Source organism: Macaca fascicularis, chromosome 2, assembly GCF_037993035.2.
Source record: "Macaca fascicularis isolate 582-1 chromosome 2, T2T-MFA8v1.1".
Lineage (NCBI taxonomy): Eukaryota > Metazoa > Chordata > Mammalia > Primates > Cercopithecidae > Macaca > Macaca fascicularis.
This window is the reverse complement of record NC_088376.1, coordinates 103,161,109-103,175,388: the sequence shown is the minus strand read 5'-3', so window position 1 is coordinate 103,175,388 and position 14,280 is coordinate 103,161,109. Positions and strand designations below refer to the sequence as shown.

The window sequence follows — 14,280 nt, the reverse complement described above, 5'->3', positions numbered from 1 at the left end:
TTGAGCAGGGCAATAGACCACAGAGCTCCCCAAGGAGTGGAGGACACCTTATTGAACAGGCATTAGAAAATGGTTGTATGTGGGCTGGGCGCGGTGGCTCACACCTGTAATCCCAGCACTTTGGGAGGCCGAGATAGGTGGATCACGAGGTCAAGAGATCGAGACCATCCTGGCTAACACGGTGAAACTCCGTCTCTACTAAAAATACAAAAAAAATTAGCCGGGCGTGGTGGCAGGTGCCTGTAGTCCCAGCTACTCGGGAGGCTGAGGCAGGAGCATGGCGTGAACCCAAGAGGCGGAGCTTGCAGTGAGCCAAGATTGCGCCACTGCACTCCAGCCTGGGCAACAGAAAAAAAAAAAGAAAAAAAAAAAGAAAAAAAGAAAATATTTGTATGTGAATGTTAACAAAAATACTAAATATCAAAATCTGTGGGCTGTGCAAGGGAAATTTACATCCTTAAGTGCTTTCAATAGAAAAGAAGTTAAAAGTTAATGGGCTAAGCAACTATCTTGAGAAGTTACAAAAAGAATATGCTAAGAAAGGAGGAGGAAGAAAACTCATAAGGGAAGAAATTAATAAAACAGAAAATAAACATTTCATAGGAAGAATCACTAAAGCTAGAAGTTGGTTTTTTGAAAAGATGAAAGAATAAAACTGATAAGCCTCTGGCAACACTGATCAAGGAAAAAAAAGAGAGAAAAGTTGCCCCCCTAAAAAAAAAAAAAGGAGCTACAAAGGGTTAGTCCCAGAGTTCCACAGCTCTGCTTTTAAAAAGACAATTGTAATTCCACATTAGATGGCAAACCTTTCACATTTTCACATCCTTTTCCTCTTGGATTTCCATAAAGATAGCATGACCAATGTTTTCTTCCTTAACATGTAATAATGGAAAGCTAACATTTGTTAAATGCATATTATGTGCAAAGCACTATGCAATGAAATCCCCAGAATGGGTCCCTGAGGCTATCATCATCGTGTCCACTTTATAGATATGGAAACAGAGGCTTGGAAGATATGTCTCCCCTTTATATATATGGAAATTGAGATATCCCTCAGTTTGTTAAAAATCAACAAACTGAGGCTTGTTGATTTCTAATATGGCACAGCTAGAAATCAACGGCACCAGGATTTTGACTGGGCAATCAGGGCTTAGAACGTCTCCTGGTCACAGGAGCTGACAGCAGAGCCAGGACAGAATCTAGGCCTTTTAATAAAAACTCTTCATGACACCAACACTGCCTGTGCCAAAAAGGCAATTCTGAATGATGTTTTTATTTTTTTCTCTCCCTCTCTAAATTGAGCAGGGACGTGCTTTGCAACTCTGGAGGCAATTTTGGTTCTTAGACTCAGGCACTAGCATGGTCCTGACCACCTGGGGAAAATATCCAAGGACCTTAAGGCCAAGAGGCCTCTAACTCAGGTCTCTCTCTGGACTGCTTTGGAAATGTCTCTCTAAATAGGCTTTTGTCCACTGCTATTGGGGTAACCTACTTTCAGGGGCTTCACATGAAAACCTGAGGCCAACTATGGTGCTGCAAATACTATTTTAATTGGAATGAGCTGCTTAATCAAAAGTTCTTGGTTCAGTGTATGGTTCCTTCAAGTGCCACGATTCCTGTGTCACATTAAATCCAGGGTCAGCAAACTATGGACCTCAGACTAAATCTGTCCTACCTATTGTTTTAGTATGGTCCAAAAAGTATAGTTAACTATAGTTAAGAAAGAAATTTTCCCCCATTTAAAAATCGTTGGTGAAAAAAATCAAAAGGTGAATAGTATTTTGTGACATCTGAAAATTATATAAAATTGCAATTTTAGTGTCTATAAATAAAGTTTTATTGGAACACAGTCACATTCGTTCATTTATATACTCTACAGCAGCTTCTTGCTTCAATGGCAGCGTTGAGCAGTTGCAGCAGAGATCATACAACCTGTGAGCCTAAAATATTTACTATTAATATTTACAGAAAAAGTTTATGTCAAAGTATCATTACAGAACTTTATTTTATTTTTTCCTTTTCAATTTTTATTTTGGATTCAGGGGTACAAGTGCAGGTTTGTGACCTGGGTATATTGTGTGATGCTGAAATTTGGGGTCCAAATAATTCTGTCACTCAGATGCGGAGCATAGTACCCAACAGTTAGTTTTTTGACCCTTGCCCTCCTCCTTTCTTCCCTTCTCTGATAGTCCCCAGTGTCTATTGCTGCCATCGTTATGCCATGAGTACCTGACGTTTAGCTCCCAATTATAAGTGAGAACATGTGGTATTTGGTTTTCTGTTCCTGCTTTAATTTTTCTTAGGATAATGGCCTCCAGCTGCATCCATGTTGTTGCAAAGGACATGATTTCATTCTTTTATATATAGTATTCCATGGTGTATATATGCCACATTTTCTTTATCCAATCCACTGTTGATGGGCACCTAGGTTGATTCTATGACTTTGCTATTGTGAATAGTGCTGCAGTGAACATGTGAGTGCACGTGTCTTTTTGGTAGAATGATTTGCTTGTTTTTGGATGAATATACAGTGATGGGATTGCTGAGTCGAATGGTGGTTCTGTTTTAAATCTCCAAACTGCTTTCCACAGTGGCTGAACCAATTTACATTCCCACCAACGGTATTATAAGTGTTCCCTTTTCTCCTCCGCCTCACCAACATCTGTTGTTTTTTGACTTTTTAATAATGACCATTGTGATTGCTGCGGGCTGGTATCTCATTGTGGTTTTGATTTGCATTTCTCTTCTGATTAGTGACGATGAGCATTTTGTCATGTTTGTTGGCTGCTTGTATGTCTTCTTTGAAAAGTGTCTTCTCATATCTTTTGCCCATTTTTTAATGCAGTTCTTTGTTTTTTTGTGTGTGTGTTTAATTGTTTAAGTTTCTTATAGATTCTGGATATTAGACTTTTGTTGGATGCATAGTTTGCAAATATTTTCTCCCATTCTGTAGGTTGTCTTGTCTGTTTACTCTGCTGACAGTTTCCTCTGCTGTGCAGAAGCTCTTTAATTACCTCTCGTTTGTCAATTTTTTTTTGGTCACAATTGCTTTTGAGGACTTTGTCATAAATTCTTTCCTAAGGCCCATGTCCAGAGTGGTATTTCCTAGGCTTTCTTCTAGGATTCTTATACTAATTTAGATTTAATAGAAACCCATAGCAAGAAAAACAAGAAAAAGAAAACATTTTCAAAATAAATGTTGTTTATGTTTACATATTTTTAAATTCTCTCTCTCTCTTTTCCTAGCAGAGGAAAACCCAATCATTGTGAGACTGCAAACACCTGGGCAGCTTACTTGGGTTTTATCATGGAGTTGCTCTGCCTTCAGGCATTTGGGGAGAAGGACTCTGGCTCAGGCTGGGATTTTAGGAGCCAAGTTGAGTGACAAAGTGGGTTAGGTAGTTTATAGTGTTGGTATAAAGATGAGATTGGGATACCATGAGCTGGGAAGATGGCTAGGACATTCAGTCACCCCTGATTCAAGACCTCCTGACAAGACTCCTGAGAAAAATCTATGTACAGAACACAGCCTCAGATGAAAGGCAAAATGATACTTTGTAACTAGCTGAACTGGAAGAGACATAGACAAGCCAAAACAATCTTGGAAAAGAACAAAGTTAGAGGACTCACATTCCCAATTTCAAACTCACTACAAAGCTGCAGTAATTAAGACAGTGTGGTTTTGGCATGAAGATACATAAACAGATCAATGGAACAGAATTGTGAGTCCAGAAATAAACTCTCATCTATGGCCAACTGATTTTCATTCAGTAAGGGTGCCAGGATGATTCAACAGGCGAAAGACTAGTCTTTTTAACAAATGATGCTGGAATAACTGGTTATCTACATGCACAAGCATGAATTTGGATTCCTACCTTATACCAATACACAGAAGTTAACTGAGACTGGACCAAAGACTTAAATGCGAGACCTAAAACTACACATTCCTAGAAGAAAACATGTGAATGAGGAATGACTGCTAATGGGTACAATGTTTCTTTGAGGGGGTGATGAAAATATTCCACAACTGATTGTAGTGATGTTGTACAACTTTGGGAATATACTAAAACCACACTGAACTGTGCACTTTAAATAGCTGAATTTTTTGCTATGTGAATTATATCTCAACAAAGCTGTTTAAAAAGACCTTGTGGCAGTGGCCTGGAGGGATCTGGGTCTGAGAGACCATGATCAGCCTGATACTTTTCTGTGAGGCGTGGTGGCTTGGGCAGTGGGAGAAAAAGCCATCTGGATCCTCTGCACAGTGCTGGATGCCATTGATCAGATGTGGCTGCCTGTAATGAGGACTTGGAATGAGTGCCACTATGGGGTTCTAACTGGCCTTAATAAAGCCGAAGCTGCTGCCAAGCATGAGGAGGCCTCGGTAAAGATCTGGAGGTGCTCCTATGATGTCTCATCACCTCTGATGGAGCCCAACCACCCCTTCTAAGGCAACACCAGAGAGAAGAGCAAATATGCAGATCTCACTAAAGATCAGCTACCCTCCTGTGAAAGTCTGAAGGATACTACTGCCATAGCTCTGCTCTTTGGAAAGAAGGAATAGTTTCCTGGATCAAGGAGGGGAAATGGGTACTGATTGCAGCTGATGGCAACAGCCTTCAGGGCATTGTCGAGCATCTGGAGGGTCTCTCTGAAGAGGCTGTCATGGAGCTGGACCTGCCAACTGGTATTCCCATTGTCTATATATTGGACAAGAACTTGAAGCCCACCAAGCCCATGTAGTTCCTGTGGGGGATGAAGAGACTGTGTGTAAAGCCGTGGAAGCTATGGCTGTTGGGAGCAAGGCCAAGAAATAAAGGCCAGCAGGCAGATTACTGTCCCAAGGAATGCCTTCTCTGCCTATCCTTTCCTCCGCACTTCTGCATATGTCACATTGACCACTTCGTAGTCATTTTTTTTTTGAGATGGGGTCTCACTGTGTCAGCCAGTCTGGAGTACAGTGTCACACTCTCAGCTGACTGCAACCTCTGCCTCCCATGTTCAAGTGATCCTCTTGCTTCAGTTTCCCGAGTGGCTGGGACAATAGGAATATGGCACCATGCCTAGCTAATTTTTGTATTTTTAGTAGAGATGAGGTTTCACCATGTTGGCCAGGCTGGTCTCAAATTCCTGACCTCAGGTGATCCACCTGTCTCAGCCTCCCAAAGTGCTGGGATTACAGGCATGAGCCACCGTGCCCAGCCATAGTCATCTTAAGTTGTAGCTGCAGATGGGGACCAGTGGCTTCCATTTTCTTTTCAGCCATTTTATCTCCTACACCCACTGCCTTCATACAACTGGATTGGAATAGCGCCTCTGGGGCATGAGTTCTCAGTCCACACTGAGGGAAGGCTCCTCTTAGCCAAGAGAGTTCAGAGGTAGTAACTCTGGTTTTTGCCAGGGCTATGTTTACTAGGGACCAGCTTGAGAAGGGGAGAGGGAGGAACCATGCTAAGGCATGACCAATGAAGAAGCAAGAAGCAATGAAGCAAGAGTGCTTATTTGACCCCAGGAGCCAGTCCTGCGCCCTTCTGTGGTTAGGTCACTGACTTGGGTGGTGGGGTTAGTCATTTCATTGGAAGATAAATGTAACTTACATAGAAATGTTAAAAAAAAAAATCAACTGTTTCCTCCCTGATGCCAGAGAAGTTGGCTTTAGAAGGTTGGGATCAATCCTCAATTAAATTTATATGTTGCATTTACAAAATTTTGTTTGCTTGTTTGTTTGTTTTTGAGACGGAGTCTCACTCGTCACCCAGGCTGGAGTGCAGTGGCGAGATCTCGGCTCGCTGCAAGCTCCACCTCCCGGGTTCACACCATTCTCCTGCCTCAGCCTCCCGAGTAGCTGGGACTACAGGCGCCCGCCACCACGCCTGGCTAATTAGGTATATTTTTATAGAGATGGGGTTTCACCATGTTAGCCAGGATGGTCTCGATCTCCTGACCTTGTGATCTGCCTGCCTTGGCCTCCCAAAGTGCTGGGATTACAGGTGTGAGCCACCGCACCCGGCTACAAAATTTTTTATATATAATATCTATATATAAGATATAGATATATATATAATTTTTATCTATATAAAATATAGATATTATGTATAAGTAAATGCAACACATGTGTGTATATATATGTTTGTAAAAGTAAATGCAACACATAAACTTAACACATAAACTTAAATTTTGTCTATATATATGTGTGTGTACATATATTTGTGTGTATGTGTATATATATATACATACACACACTATATATACACATTATATATCTATACACACACACACACACATACACATACACACAAACACTTTGGAGTTTCTAGTGGCAGTTGAAATAGTTAGTCCCATGTATGGTCATCAGAAAATAAGCCATTCCTCATACCAACATGGGATATGCCTTTTGGCTTCTAAGGGTAGAAGTGCATTCTGCTGTATATTTTAGAATCCCTCCCCTGCCTTGTTTTGTGGCAGTGAAATGCCTCTTGAGCATGTCCAAGTGTGTCTTTCACTGTGCCTGATTTCTTAATCATGTTCTAGTTGCTTTGCCCTGTCACATGGTCCCAGTATTCTTTTTCAGAATAACTGTACTACATTTTTTTTCTAGTTTAGTATAGTAAAGGAGTGATATGCAATAAAAAAGTCAAGATGATAAATTTTATGTTATGTATATTTTACCATATTATTTTTTCAGAGACAGGGTGTCACTCTGTCACCCAGGCTGGAGTGCAGAGGTGTGATAATAGCTTACTGCAGTTTCAAACCCCTGGGCTCAAGTAATCCTCCTGCCCCAGCTTCCCAATAGCTGGGACTACAGGTATGTGACACTACGCTTGGCTGATTTTAAAAATATTTTGTAGAGATGGGTCTTGCTTTGTTTCCCAGGCTGGCCTAGAACTCCTGGCTATAAGCCATCTTCTTGCCTGTGCCTTCCAAAGCACTGGGATTACAGGTGTGAGCCACTGCACCCAGCTTATTTTACCAATTAAAGAACACTTATTTTTTGTCCCAGTCACAACATATCTTTCTGGGTTTCTTTGATTGCCTTTATAGTTTTGCCTTTCACAATTAGGTGTTCAATCCATCTGTAATCCACTAGCGTTTGTGGTGTGGAGTAGGGACCCAACTTTTTCTTCATTGAGCCAAATTTCCTAACACCTTCAACTAAATAATCCATCCTTTTCCCCATGGATACTTCTTGTGTGTGTAGAATGATTGTGATAAGAAGATAACTAAGTCTCACCCAGCATCTGGGCAAGCAGGGCACTGGGAAAATGTCAGCAAAGGGCAAAGGGGCCTAGAACCCAAGTCTTTCCAAGGCCCTGGTAGAATATGTCCTTGCTAGGCATTCATTTTTCCAGCTTCCTTTCTCCTGGAACTGAACTCCTTCTTCTTCCCCTACTCCAGGGGAGAAGCATGAAAGAAAGAGTAAGGAGGTGGCTTACCAGAAATAATTATGTTCAAGCAATCCTGTTACAAAAATCTAGTCTCTTCCCATTTCAGAGATGTACAAGCTCCAAATGTCTTCAAAATGGAAAATGACACACAGATACTTTACGTATAATAGGTAAGACTGGAGTTTCTCCCAGAGGGTGAGTGGTGGTCACAGGGAGGGAGATTTACTCATTTGTACAATAGGTTTGAGCACCTATTGTATTTCAGACCCTGATCTAAACTGGGGTGGGAGGTCCAAAGATATCTTAAGTTGGGTTTCCCTAGAAGGCTATGATAAGGATGTAAGTGCTAGTAGTTTATTTGGGAGGTGATCTCAGAAAGCATAGGTAGAGGTATGGGAAAATGAGACAGAGAAGGGAAGGTAAGGGAGCCAATAAATGGTACTTTATTGACAGTTTACTGTTATTGGCAACTGAGGTCCAATCTTGCTGGGAAATCCTGGGAGTCAGTGTAGACCATGCTTCCATGCTTTTCTTACCTGAGGGTAAGTGAGCTGGGATACTTACATAGCAATTTCCACCTGCTATTGATTGAAGGTTGCTAGTGTGAGGGGTGCAGGGGGCAGGTGTTAACTCCCTAGTATTTCCAGCTGGGATACTTACATAGCAATTTCCATCTGCCGCTGATTGAAGGTTGCTAGTGTGAGGGGTGCAGGGGGCAGGTGTTAACTCCCTAGTATTTCCATCCTGCCCCAATCTCAAGTATTTCCCTCTCTTGCATGCTCCTGTGGGCAGGGAATGCCCTCAAGCAATGCTCGCAGTTGGACACAGATGCTTGCAGTTGGAGCATCCAGGGCACATCTGTGGGAAAGGTGAGTGCTAAGGGATATGGGTGAGGCACTGACTGCGTCTCCTACAAGTATCTCTAGTATACCTTACATGTTAGTGGTAAGGAGATGCAAGGTAAACTAGCAAAACAATGAGCAAGATGTTGTTAAATAAAGATAAATATTATAAAGAAAACAAAATACAGGGTGCTGTGTTAGGGATGGGTGGTGAGGGGCTTATTTAGATTAGGTGGTCAGAGATGGGCTCCTTCAGATGAGGTTTGAACTGAAATTGAGGGACAAGAAGGGAGATGGGGAGCAGGGCAGAGTTTTCCGGACCAACTGAATGAACATGGAGTGCAAATGCTTTAAGGTTGAAGACCAGTGGGTCTGGTCATGTGTGTAGTGGAGAGTCAGAGAGTAGATGGCGAGAACAAGGGATAGGCAGGGAACAGGTGATGTGGCATCCTGTAAGCCACTGTAATATGTTTGGAGTTAATGTTAAGTACAATGAGAAGCCTTCAGAAGATTTTGTGCAGAGAACTGATACAATCTCACTTGAATTTTAGAGAAAACTCAGGCTTCTGTGTTGTGAATGATCCAAGAAGACCAGCTGGAGAGCTACTGTAGTAATCCAGGTGCAAAACAATGGTGCTTGTCAGGTGCACTAGTCAGAAGTTGGGGTAGGGGAAAGGATGGATATGGTACATTTTGCATGTAGAAACAGTAAGACCCCATTAGATCGGACGGGATAGAGGCAGTAAAGGAAGGGAAGATTCAAAGATAAAGTTTTAAGTTTGAGCAATTCTATGGATGGCAGTGCCATTTACTTAGATGAGGCCGACTGGGGAAAGAGTTTGGGGGTAAAGAAGCAGGCTCTTTCTTTGTTTGCTGAAGGGAATGTGAGATCAATGGTTTTCTTTTCTTCTATTTGAAAGACTGGCAGTATTAGATAATGTTTCCATCTGATGAAAATGATCCAGTAGACAGGAAGAACTGATGATTCGGAAGAAAGGAGGTAATTACAGTGGTAATTTATGGAGAAGAGGAGATGGTACCCAGGACACAAATGGAGGGATTTGTTTGGATGGGTGGAGCAAGTGTACTTCATGCCTTGTATGGGAAAGAGGACAGAGTATGCAACACTGCCTCCAAAGGGTAGATTTGGAGGTGGGAAAATGAAGACGGTCAAATATCTCAATGACGGATAAGACAAAGCCTTCACCTTGCTCAGTGGAGAATGGAGGAGGGACTGCTAAAGGGAAAGGAAGAAAGAAAAGCCATCTTTCCCCCTGCCCCACCGCCAGCTATCTCTAGGTGTTATGTGCTGTTGTGGAGCAGTCAGATAAGGTTAGGTTGAACAAGGATTGGACTGGGGTTTTGTCAAATGAATTAAAAAAAAAAAAAAAAAAGGAGAAAGGATCAAGGGGAGATGATATTTGCAAGGGGTGTGATTGTGATGGTAAGCCAGGGAATCTATGCTGGGTCATGATGTCTCTGAAGAGAATTATATGAGCTGATGCATGTAGAATTCTCAGAGCTGGGCCTACAATGTAAGTGTTGGAAAGGAATTAGCTATTTTTATTAATGCAAGAGAAGTGAGAAAATGAGGGGCAATGCTTGATAACAATGTAAAAAGGCCCAAAGGATCTGCTGTTAAAGAGATAGTAAGTTTTCTAAAGTAATACCTCTTAACACCTCTTGTGGGGATCTCTAACCAGGGGCCCATCTGGTGATGCTGCTGTTGATTCCTGTGGGACCAAATCCCTAGAGCACCATTTCCAGGTTACTACTGAGCCCTCATTTGCCCTCCCCTACCTGTGCAGGTGAGATCTGCCAGAGGCTCTGCAAGTGAGTACGTTCCTAATGATTAGTTTTCCAAATGAGTCCTGTTCTGGGTTCTTCAGATCTACTGGAATGGCATCATGTATTGTGGCATTGAGGGCTTTTAAGGAATCCTGACACTACTTTTCCCAGACAAAAGTCTTTAGGCAACCTTGTAAGTGAAAGGCATATTAACTTGTGTTTTGGCCTAAGACAGAGGTTTAGACTGACAGCACTGACTATTTAGGGTGTGTGTATCCAAATTCCAGTGTTTCTCAGCAAGCGACAATTTAGGAGTCTTGACTGTTTTCTAGCTTAATCATTCATTCCCTGAAGGCTATAAACAGAAGTCTCTGTTTACATTTAAATTCCTGCTACCACCACCATGGTAGATAGCAGCTGAGGTACTTTATATATCCCCAGGGCAAGACCATGAAAACATTGTTGTCTCTCCCAGGTAAAGAAAAATTGCAATTGATTTATATGAATTATAATAATAAATGATTGGCTAGATTAATTTCTGGATCACATTTGAGTGATGACAAAATCAAACCTGTCAGCTGGTGCTTTCATGATGACTGCAACTTAAACCTTCGTAATGTATGTAAACTGCCAGGAGTCTCCCAGTTGTTTAAGTGGCCACAAGGGGGTGATAAAGGACTGCATACTTGCAGGAATCGGCCCCCTTCAATTTCTTCTGTAATAGCATCATTCACCGGGTACCCTGTATTTCATTACAACATACTTCATCTACCAAGTGGGCTATTACTGGTTCCCATTCAGTGTGTCTGGCCACTCATTTACTATTCTTCATGATGCTAGTATTGGGCTAAGCTTTTCCATGTTTTTTAACAAGTCAATGGCAGTGATGCACTAAGAGTGGATGTTTATGATCAGGAAGTGGGTGGGGGTGGGTCTTTTTTTTCTTTTTCTTTTTTTTTTTTTAATTTTAATTTTGAGACAGAGTCTTGCTCTGTCACCCAGGCTGGGTGCAGTGATGTGATCTCGGCTCACTACAACCTCCGCCTCCCTGGTTTAACTGATTCTCTTGCCTCAGCTTCCTGAGTGTGTCACCATGCCTGGCTAATTTTTGTATTTTTAATAGAAAAATTACAGGTGGCTCACACTTGTAATCTCAGCATTTTGGGAGGCTGAAGCAGGCGGATCACCTGAGGTCAGGAGTTCGAGATCAGCCTGAACAACATGGAGAAACCCTGTCTCTACTAAAAACACAAAATTAGCTGGGCATGGTGGCGCATGCCTGTAATCCCAGTGACTCAGGAGGCTGAGGCAGGAGAATAGCTTGAACCCGGGAGGCGGAGGTTGTGGTGAGCTGAGATCGCGCCATTGCACTCCAGCCTAGGCAACAAGAGTGAAACTCTGTCTCAAAAATAAATAAATAAATAAATAAATAGATAGATAGATAGATAAATAAATAAAATAAAAACGTTTTTAAAAAGTTCTCTCTCTACTCTCCAGACAATATGTTGTTCCTTGCTCAGTGGACTCGGGAGGTGGGGTCTGGGGTCCTGGTAAGAATGGGTAAAGGACACATGGAGACAAACTCTGGGATTAAAGCTAGCCTCCTTCTGGACCATTCTATAGACCCGAGGCCCTTCAAAACCTTCTAGGCTAGAACAGGGAGCTGCAGTTGAAGTCCAGCGTGAGGCCTGAGATCAACTAGATTCCCTGTGGGGGCTTTAAACTTCTTTTGTGCCTTGAATGAATGGCGCTCTTCTATATATGTCATTGCTTTTTGCATGAAATATGTCTGTAGGCTGTTCACTAGTTTGAGATGAAGGCACCTAGATCCAGCATCATGCAGCATCAGGGCCCTCAGTTCACAGGGTGCAGAGTTATCTACATACCACAGCAGATCTACTGCTACCCGTGGTAGGTTCAAAATCAGACTGACGACTTACCAGGTGAGCCAACCTGACCCACAATGGCATCCTTACAAGCCAATGCTGAGTTTAAATTGCCATTTCAGTTTTTTTTTTTTTTTTGAAATGGAGTTTCACTCTTGTTGCCCAGGCTGGAGTGCAAGGGCGCGATCTCGGCTCACCACAACCTCCGCCTCCAGAGTTCAAGTGATTCTCCTGCCTCAGCCTCCCGAGTAGCTGGGATTACAGGCATGCACCATCACGCCCAGCTAATTTTGTATTTTTAGTACAGGTGGGGCTTCTTCATGTTGGTCAGGCTGATCTTGAACTCCCGACCTCAGGTGATTCACCTGCCTTGGCCTCCCAAAGTGCTGCGATTACAGGTGTGAGCCACCGCACCCAGTCTTAAAATGCCATTTTATGTTCTCTTGTGTAGCTCAGAGAATCCCTAAAGTCATCTAACACAATGATGCTGGGTAAGGAACATTGGAGGAGTCTGGCATTCCCTCCTCTCATCAGTATTAATTCCCCTCTGAATGGTTTTCCAGGAGGGAGGAAATATAGCCTATTCCTCTGATTTATGATTTTTTCCCCATGCTTCCATTATCTAGATAAGAAGGAGTTAAGTGCCTACATGACTATGTGAAGAGTGTTCAATGCTGAGGCCTCCTGATATAATTTTGCTCCTGCTTAATTCTAGCTGATTCACTTGGCCCTTTGATCCCAGACAAGCACAATGTCACCTGGCTACCTCTTGCTTGTCAAGTCATCACAGTCCACAATTAAGGACTCCCTTGGATTTAGTTACAGCAGGATCATGCCTTTGTTTCTCTCCCAAATGGACCTCTGGCTTGGTAAGCAGAGTCCTCAGAAACCCAGTGCAACTGGTGTGTGGAGGCGGTCGAATGAGGTTGCCTTTTCCCAAGCTGTCATTACCCATTCCATTAGGTGGAGCCAGGCTGGTGGCATACAAATGGCACACAGAAGCCTGCATTACCACTCCATATTTCTCAAGTTCTTTTGGTTAACTGCCATCATGACTGGAACTAGAACTGTCCCTTCCATATGATCAGAGCCACCCCGTTTCTAGAATGGTTAAGAGAACAGTTCCTGTTACTCAAGTTCCTAAGCAGGTTGATCAGACTGCTTCCGTGGGGTTTCCTCCGCCTCAGGAGAGCCAGGACTGAAAGGCAGAGGACATTGCTGCCAGCAGCACTTTACTCCAGGCTATGATTCTACCAAAGGTCTTAACTTCCTAATGGTGTCTCCAAGTGTAAATGTCTAGGGATAAACCTATTTGTCTTCTACTTGGTATTATGCATTGTGCACCATGAAGTATAAACCACTAAAGAAACTGCAGATCAAGACCTTCCAACATGGAGGACACAGAGAGATATCCAGTTTGGTTACTGCCAATTTGCTGCATCTCTAAGACATGTTATCTTTCCTCCACAGTTACACAATGCCTCCTAGTCTCTTTCTTGCTCTAAAGATTGGAACTGCCACACAAGTTCAAAGTCCAATCAGGTGTCTGGAACTCATAGGTTGAAGGAAGAGAATCAGGAAAGGTGCTCTTCATGAAATTCAGTTTTCCTCAAGCCTTTTAATCCCACCCACTTTGGACTGACACAGGAAGTGATTACTACAGAGCTTGTCTATGGGTCCCAGGATGAGGGGTGCTTTCTTTCCCATCTAATATACATTCTTTTCTTGGCACTAGCTCAGCTCTCAGCAGATGTATTTATTTAGGCTGCACTTGAATGTGGTTGTTAATATAAACTTCTGCTTTACTATTTCCATAGCACTCCTCAACAGGGTGCTATTATACAATATTACAGATGAAAACGTAGCAGGTTCTTAATAACTTAGAAAATTCTCCCAAACCTCTTGATCTTCATCAAACTATACTGATGTTTTCCAGAAATGAGCTTATCAAATTTGGGTCTATATTCTGGTGTATACCTCTTAATAGTCTGTCTTACTGTATTGGAGGAAGGATGAGGTGAGAAAATAACAAACCTATTTATCACTTACTGTCTTTAAGGAGCAACTTTGTGGGGGCTGATTTTGTTTTCCCAAAAACCAGTATCACCAAAATACAGGCAAGGGCTCATTAGGGCTCACTGGTCCCAAAATAAGACTTTTTTTTCCCGTACCATCCTTATCCAACTGTAGTAAGCTAAAAAGCTTGCCCCTGTAGATGCATTTCTTTGCATTGGCTAAATGGTTTTAGTGGCATGGCTCGTACAACCAAGTAAATAACTACTACTTAATAGAAAGGAGCCTAGAACTCAAGATGAGCTGCAGAAATCTCTTAATTAAGAACTGCAAATTATATGTATTTTTAAGAGAGTCTTGCTC

The 14,280-nt window shown here is 42.3% G+C and overlaps 1 pseudogene; it reads left to right on the top strand.

Moving 5' to 3' along the window:
- The first annotated feature begins 2,722 nt into the window (after window positions 1–2,722).
- Window positions 2,723–5,707, top strand: LOC107128916 (phosphoglycerate mutase 1-like; annotated as a pseudogene).
- The last annotated feature ends 8,573 nt before the right edge of the window (window positions 5,708–14,280 follow it).